The following is an 8,707-nucleotide window of genomic DNA, read 5'->3' as shown; positions in this document are numbered from 1 at the left end:
CTGAGCGCCAGCTGGTCAAACTGATGCCGATGTCTCGCTGGACCAAGAACCATCATTTCAGTCTAATCAAAGTTTAAAAGTAGGAAGTTACTAGACATCCAACTTCTCACTGATAGAATACAGTCCTCTAGGGATTTTATGGGACTGAGATTTCCCGCAGTTATCGGCATGTACAACTGAGTATCATCAGTGTAACAATGAAAGGCAATCCCAAAACTCTACAGTATACGCCCAAGGGGTGCCACATACAGGGAGAAAAGCAATGGGCCTAAAACAGATCCCTGTGGAACCCCAAATCTCATGTCAGCAAGGTCAGAGGTAGTGCCATTATACAAGACACATTGAGAACGACTGGACAGATATGACATCAACCAGGCAAGGGCATTTCCAGTAATCCCAAAAAATTATCCAACCTATTGCGTACTCACACTCATCTGTACTGTTTCTGTTCTCTGCCAGCAGTACCAGGTCTGACAGCTGGAGACGGTGGCCACCTGGGGACCCAGGACTTGGCGGCTCCGGTGTTCTTCAGATCCATTGGCAGTGGAAGCCATGTGGGATCCGGCTCGTTTCTGGACGGTCGTCTCCTATCCTCGAGCCTGCCCACACGTCAATCAACGTATAATTGACTGTATTTCCAAACCTGTTATTGTCTGTATTCCGTTGTGCACGTCATAACATTAAATTGTTACTGTTTTGGCTTATCCATTGCCCGTTCATTTACGCCCCCTGTTGTGGGTCTGTGTTCCTACACTTTCACAACAGGATTTCTCGGCCAGCGTCATGGATCCCGAGGGGTGTCAACCATCGCTTGAACAGCCAATGGAAGAGCGAGGTGCACAGGCGCCAGCAGGAGGCGTGTTAGGTGAGCTGCAGCACATCTTAACCACTTTCACTGCTCGGTTGGACTTGGTAACCGAGCAGAACGTTATTCTCAATCGGAGGATGGAGGCTGTCACCGCCCAGGTGGAAGCGCGCGTACAGGGCGCTGCTGCAGCACCTCCTCCTGCTGATCGAATGCCAGATACAGACATTCCAGTGGTCATTCAACGAACCCCCCCTCCATCCCCTGAAGCATACATAAGCCCTCTGGAGCCGTACGGAGGTTGTGTCGAGACGTGCGCAGACTTCTTAATGCAGTGTTCGCTCGTCTTTTCACAGCGTCCCGTCATGTACGCGTCAGACGCTAGCCGGGTGGCTTACGTTATAAATCTGCTTCGAGGAGAGGCACGCACCTGGGCTACGGTGCTCTGGGAGCAGAAGTCACGGCTCCTAACAACATATACTGGGTTTGTGAGGGAGTTCAGACAGGTGTTCGACCACCCTCATAGAGGCGAGACCGCTTCAAGCGTGCTGCTGTCGATAAGACAGGGGTGTCGGAGTGCAGCGAAGTATGCAGTCGACTTCCGCATCGCGGCAGCGCGAGCCGGCTGGAATGCTGTTGCGCTCCGCGCCGCCTTCGTAAACGGACTGTCTCTGGTCCTTAAGGAGCACCTGGTGGCGAAGGACGAGCCGCGGGATTTAGACGGGCTTATCGACCTGGCAATACGGTTAGACAACCGATTAACAGAACACCGATGGGAGCGAGACAAAGGGCGTGGTCAGGCACCAGCCGTCCCTCTTCCTCCGGGGTCCGAAAGGGAGCCGTCTTCCCCACGCTCCACAGCCAGGGCACTCCACGTGACGACAGCTCCCCCTGCTGCCGTTGTTAAGGAAACGAGCAGGGCCAAAAAATCAGATCAGAGACAAAGGAGGCTGGTCCGTGGGGAGTGTTTTCACTGCAGCTCAACTGAGCACACGCAGAAAAACTGCCCCAAACGGTCAAAACAGCAGCACTCATCCTTAGAGACTGGGCTAAGGGTGGGTCATGACACTCACGTGGGGAAACCCCGACGATCTGCACGCATCCCAGTTACGATCCTGAGTGGGGATCTAACCCTTCACGCCCCAGCACTGGTGGACATGGGGTCGGAGGGGAATCTGCTGGATAGCAGATGGGCAAAGGAGGTTGGGCTCCCTCTAGTGGCCTTACTGTCACCATTGTCGGTACGGGCACTAGATGGCACAATTCTTCCACTAATCACACACCAGACACAGCCAGTGACATTGGCTGTGTCTGGAAATCACAGGGAGGAGATTGTGTTTTATGTAACACCTTCTACCTCCCGAGTGATTTTGGGTTTTCCATAGATGTTAAAGCACAATCCCCGGATTGATTGGCCGTCTGGGGTTGTGACGCAGTGGAGCGAAACCTGCCACTGGGAGTGTTTAGGATCCTCTGTTCCACCCGGTGTGACAGCTAAGGAGGGGGTTTTAGTCCCCCCCAATCTGGTGGCGGTGCCAGCCGAGTACCACAACCTTGCTGACGTCTTCAGCAAGGATCTGGCACTCACACTGCCCCCGCACCATCCATACGATTGTGCCATTGATTTGATACCAGGCGCTGAGTACCCGTCCAGCAGGCTGTACAACCTCTCACGTCCGGAACGCGAATCAATGGAGACGTACATCCGGGACTCGTTAGCTGCCGGGTTGATCCGGAACTCCACCTCCCCGATGGGTGCTGGTTTCTTTTTTGTGGGCAAAAAAGACGGCGGACTCCGTCCATGCATTGACTACAGAGGGCTGAACGAGATCACGGTTCGCAACCGATACCCGTTACCTCTGTTGGATTCAGTGTTCACGCCCTTGCATGGAGCCCAAATTTTCACTAAACTGGATCTTAGGAATGCTTATCACCTGGTTCGGATCCGGGAGGGAGACGAGTGGAAGACGGCATTCAACACCACGTTAGGTCATTTTGAGTACCTGGTCATGCCGTTCGGCCTCACCAATGCCCCCGCGACGTTCCAAGCGTTGGTTAATGACGTCTTGCGAGACTTCCTGCATCGATTCGTCTTCATATATCTGGACGATATACTCATCTTTTCCCCGGATCCTGAGACCCATGTCAAGCATGTACATCAGGTCCTGCAGCGGTTGTTGGAGAACCGGCTGTTTGTGAAGGGCGAGAAGTGCGAGTTCCACCGCTCTTCTTTGTCCTTCCTGGGGTTCATAATCTCCTCCAACTCCGTCGCCCCTGATCCGGCCAAGGTTGCGGCGGTGAGAAATTGGCCCCAACCAACAAACCGTAGGAAACTGCAACAGTTCCTCGATTTTGCAAATTTTTACCAGAGGTTCATCAAGGGCTACAGTCAGGTAGTTAGGCCCCTGACAGCCCTGACCTCCACCAAAGTCCCCTTCACCTGGTCGGATCGGTGCGAAACCGCGTTTAGGGAGTTGAAACGCCGGTTCTCGACTGCACCAGTTCTGGTGCAGCCCGATCCAAAATGCCAGTTTATAGTTGACGTGGACACCTCTGACTCAGGGATAGGAGCCGTGTTCCTACACTTTCACAACATTTAAAAATAAAAATAAAAAACATCACTAAAAGACACAAAGCATAAATAATGCATGGCCTGTGGTCTTATAGTTTTTCAAAATGTGATGGTGATGGACACGTTATGATCCTGACATTTACTTTGTCTTCTATTTCTGTAACTGCAGACTGTATGAAACCAACATATTTCATGTTTTGTGAGATCAGCATTATTTTTATTTATTTTTTGTTAATATATATATCCATTCCTACAATTGAGGCTTGTGGCATTTTCCAAGAAAAAAAGGTTGGGACAGGGCAGTTTATTATTAATGTAAGAATTAGTTAATAATATTTACAGCCAGTTTTCAGAGGATGAAAACATGAACATTTCCAACTCACTGAATATTTCTTAGACTTTATTTACATCAATCATTCAGAAATACAAATAGTGTGGTACTTTATGGTAAATCTGTGTCAGGTAGGCAGTTCTCAAAAACTAAATGTCCATGCAGGAAGAAGATAAGTGAGGGAAGCCACCAAGACACAACTTTGGAAGAATGTTTGTCTTCTGTGGGTGTGAGTGGAGAAACTGGGAATATAACAACATTTTTATTTTATCTTCATTTTACATACAGTTCCTACTTTTTTGTTAATTTGTGGTTGTTTCTGTTCCATTTCTGAAATTAAAGAACTGCTATAAGGAAAAGTGTTAACATTTTATTGTTTATTAAAACATTTTAGTAGAACAAACACAAAAACCAAACTCTTACAAAGAAGGAAAAAAATACACAAATGTGCAGGAAAAACTGAAAAATGCAGACTGATTTGACTCGTGATTTTTGAAAATAATAAGCGTTAACTTACTTTGAAATAAATGAAACGCAGAGCTGCAGCCTAATAATTTTGAAAAATAATAAATCAGCAGCTTGTATTTTTATGCTGACTAGAGTTCATTTTCATCTTTTTTTCTCCTCCTCAGTCACCTTTTGTGCTTGAACAATAAACAACTACATTAAGTCATCTAAAATAAATATCTTTGTAAAATAACAGCCTGTTAAAGTTCAGAGTTCAGAGTTCTCAGCTGCTTTATGTGATTTCTGCTTCTGAACATCACTGCAGAGTTTCTTCACATCAGGTTTTTTTAAACACGTGTGTGATTTTTATTCTGTTCATTCATATATTCTCATTATAAGGAATTTTGACCAATTTATTTCATCTCATAAATTCAGTATAACTGTCACTGACACGTGCACACGGTGTGAACAGGAAGAACCGTCAGAATGGTCTTGAGAGAAATAAAGGCAGCGCCACAGTTTAGTTTGTGTTGTTTTTCACTCTGTGCTGAGCCCCCCCCCCCCCCCCCCCCCCCCAGCCAGCCGACTCGCGCGCGCGCACACACACACACACACACGGCTGTAACGATCGGACCCAGTATGTTGTGAAAGTGTAGTGACACGGACCCACAACAGGGGGCGCAAATGAACGGTCAATAGATGAGCCAAAAAGTAACAATTTAATGTTGTGAAATGTGCACAATGAATATACAGACAATCTCAGAATATGATTACAGTCAAATTACAAAGGTGACGTGTGGGCAGGCTCGAGGATAGAAGACGTCTGTCCTGAGAAGGGCCGGAACCACACGATTTCTGCCACCACCGAACCTGGTGAATACTGGAGCTGCCAAGTCCCGAATTCCCAGGTGATCACCGTCTCCGACTGTCGGATCTGGTACTGCTGGCGAGAACAAAGACAGTCAAGTGTGGGTGTGTGTACACCCAGTAACAACAACGGTGGGAATGCCACCTCCACCTCTCACTCAATATGTGATGAGTACCGCAGTGATTCCTCAGGGGAAAAGAGTTCCGTCCTGCACTCACTCAGCTTCCACAGATAGAGGAACCGGTACTCCTGCAAACACTCACAATATACAGATATATTGTAACACAAAACGGCTGAGGATATTACCTTCAATGAAGTACGATATCTTGGCGATGAGTTGGAGATGACGTCTGGGTTTTATGGAGTGAGGTGATGAAGAATGAGTGACAGCTGTCAGGAAGTAATGAGTAACAGCTGTCACTCCCGGCTGTGTCCGTGGCGGCAGCGCCCTCTCGTGCCTGAAGCCCGCACTTCAGGCAGGGCGCCCTCTGGTGGTGGGCCAGCAGTACCTCCTCTTCTGGCGGCCCACACAACACAGTATTAATTTTAGACGGCTTTAAGCAAAGCCGCCCGCTATTTTTTCGGCGTCTTTTTCGAAAACTGACCGCTCAGTGACAGCAGGACGGCTCGCTGCCTAAAACCTTGGTTCCCGCTCCCGTCTGCTCCTGTGAATTTTTAATCCTGTATCGTCCCAATCACGTGATAAATAGCAAAGTTGACTCCCATCCCATGGGATTCCTGAAAAAATGTCAGCTTCTACGAATGCACACTCCATACCGTGGTCTTGTGCACACATTGATATCATGTTTTCCGATTGTCCGCTGCTTGGAGAGTGGCAGGAAAACCCAAAGACGCTTTTGCGTGAGGTGCAAGACAAGACATGATGTAAATAATAAAAGAAAAAGGCAGCGGTCAGGTATTTTGGTTCCGAGCGATGACAAAAAAGAATTTGAACGTTTTAAGACAAAAAACTGCAGCTGCTCAGATATCTGTGCTCGCAAGTCACAGCTGGAGAACACCTAGTGGCTTGTAGAATAAGAAGTCACGTAACTTCACTGTGAAGGGTGGACATCAGCTTGTTGTCCTCACACGGAAATAAATTAAAACACATATCGCTTCAACTGACCACCATGTCAGCGCGCTGCCACGCTGGACGCCACCATGAGGCATGTGTACCTGTGGGATTTCCCCACACTGTAATAATTAAAACACCTATTACATTTGCAATGTAGTCACCAGTGGGCAGTCAAGTTGACAAAGAAGGAAGAAAAGCAGCTTGCCTTGCTTTCTGCTCCACATTCTGTTGAAGCTCCTAGAAATGATCTGAAGCACCAGAAAATTCTCAAAAGACACCCACTTACTGATCCAGAAATCACTGCAGCTGCAAGAAAGGTCCTCGAGAAGCACCTTTGATACTTGTCTGATGAGTTTATTGGATTAGCTTTTTTTTTTTACAATCTTCCTCCTTTAGAAAAGTTGGTGATCTGCAAAGGACTGACCAGGGAATTTGAGGAACACTAAGTCAGAGGGAATGCAGGCTTGATGGGAGATGATGTCAGCCTTGGATCATCCAGAACCACCAGATTTCTGCACCAACTTAATATTAATGTTAAATTCCATGGTCTGCCGCCAGAGAACAGGGAAAACAATGAAATCTACTGCCAAGGTCAAGACCGTCTAAGAAACTGTGTGTTGTGATTGACGCTGCTGAATGAGGTGTCAAGAATACAACACAATGCTTACAAGTGAAATTGAAGAAAAGCAGATTGTGTTGCAAGTTGTGGAAGATAGTCCCCACACAAAACACTAAGAAATCTGCAGTTGAAGCTCTGCAGAAACTGTAACTGTATCAGACATTTATTCAAAAATGGACCATTTTATTTATCACTGTTTCTGGTGTTACAAATTTTGCAAGGGAAATTCATTCAAATATATTTTATTTTATTTTATTTTCATGTTTAACAATATTTCTCTATAACCTCTATAAAGAAAAATCAATCAATAAATAAAAATGTGCCTACATAGTTGTGGTCACAAATGTAACATATTTGGAGGGTGTCTTGCACTGTTGCAGAATTTTTATTTTTTGCATATACATGGGCCACCCTATTATCCATTGTATGTAAAGCCTATGTCCCAAACCTAATCCCTTCTGATTCACCATGACACTATTTTCCCCCTTTTATGACAAATTTGAGGACCACTAACTTGTTCCAACACCTGTTTAATTTATTTTTTCAGCGGCTTTGTAGATGCTGAATATATAGTTTTGACCATTTGAGTTTCCAGAATAATAGGTTTGGGGGCAGTAGTATCTCATGATTGGTATATCATGGTAATTGTAATTATAGCGCATTATGATTCAGTGGAATACAAGCAAAAACACTTGGTTTTGACTATTTCTTTAAAAAAATAAAATTGAATTACTAGGGGAGCTACGACCACTAAACCAAACCAACATATCTTCTTCTTTGTCTTTCGGCTGTTCCCGTTAGGGGTCGCCACAGCAGATCAATCATTTCCATCTCACCCTGTCCTCTGTATCTTCCCCTGTCACACCAACCACCTGTATGTCCTCCCTCAGCACATCCATAAACCTCCTCTTTGGCCTCCCTCTTCTCCTCCTGCCTGGTGGCTCCATCCTCAGCATCCTTCTCCCTATATACCCTGTGTCCCTCATCTGCACATGTCCAAACCATCTCAATCTCACCTCTCTGACTTTGTCTCTAAACCATCCCACCTGAGGTGTCCCTCTGATATGTTCATTCCTAATCTTGTCCATTCTTGTCACTCCCAAAGAGAATCTCAACATCTTCAGCTCTGCCACCTCCAGCTCTGCCTCCTGTCTTTTTGTTCGTGTCACCAAACCCAACCAACATATAAACAACTTAAATATCACAGAGATGCAATGGGAAGACCACTGAAGGTCACAGCAAACTCATTTGTGCCTAAACTAAATTCATTCATGGTTTAAGATTCAAAATGGTGTCCAAAATGGCCCCCAATAGACCCGTATCATTAAAATACATAGTAGGACATTGTTTATATGTTGTTTAAAGGTGTTTTAGTGAAAAAAAAAACTATTTTGGTGGCCATCTTGGACACCATCTTTGATAACTGGCTTGAGGCCCGTTTTTATTTTTGGTAACATCCTGATTGTGTTTTTGGGTCATCTAAGGCAGTGATTTTCAACCTTTTTTGAGCCGCGGCACCCTTTTTATATTTACAAAATCCTGCGGCACACCACTGTCATGTGTCACGTGTCATGCACCACTAACTCGACTGTCTCTACACGTGTTAGCAAGACGTGCGGTACAGATATGACGTAACATAGTATAGTATAGTCATGGAGCTGTATATAAGAACTAGAGAGCGCAGTCCCATTGCTGAACACTAAACGAAAACGTCCCTTCATGGGCAGCAACATGACGTCTCCTAACCGGGCAAAATATTGACGAAGTACCCGGATGTTAATGCATTTTCAATGGAGATTCGCGACTGAACACACTCAGAAAAATGCTCGCAAAATACATGTTAAAATGCCATTTTGTCCTGGATATCGAGCCAGTAAAATTAGATTACATTAAATTATGTCAGGAAAGTATTAAACTTATTCTGACACACACACATTTTCAAATATTAGTGTTGAAAGTTACACGGATCTGTGCTGTTAAGCTACGCTGA

Source organism: Thalassophryne amazonica, chromosome 1 (genome assembly GCF_902500255.1).
Source record: "Thalassophryne amazonica chromosome 1, fThaAma1.1, whole genome shotgun sequence".
Classification (NCBI taxonomy): domain Eukaryota; kingdom Metazoa; phylum Chordata; class Actinopteri; order Batrachoidiformes; family Batrachoididae; genus Thalassophryne; species Thalassophryne amazonica.
This window is presented reverse-complemented; position numbering follows the sequence as displayed.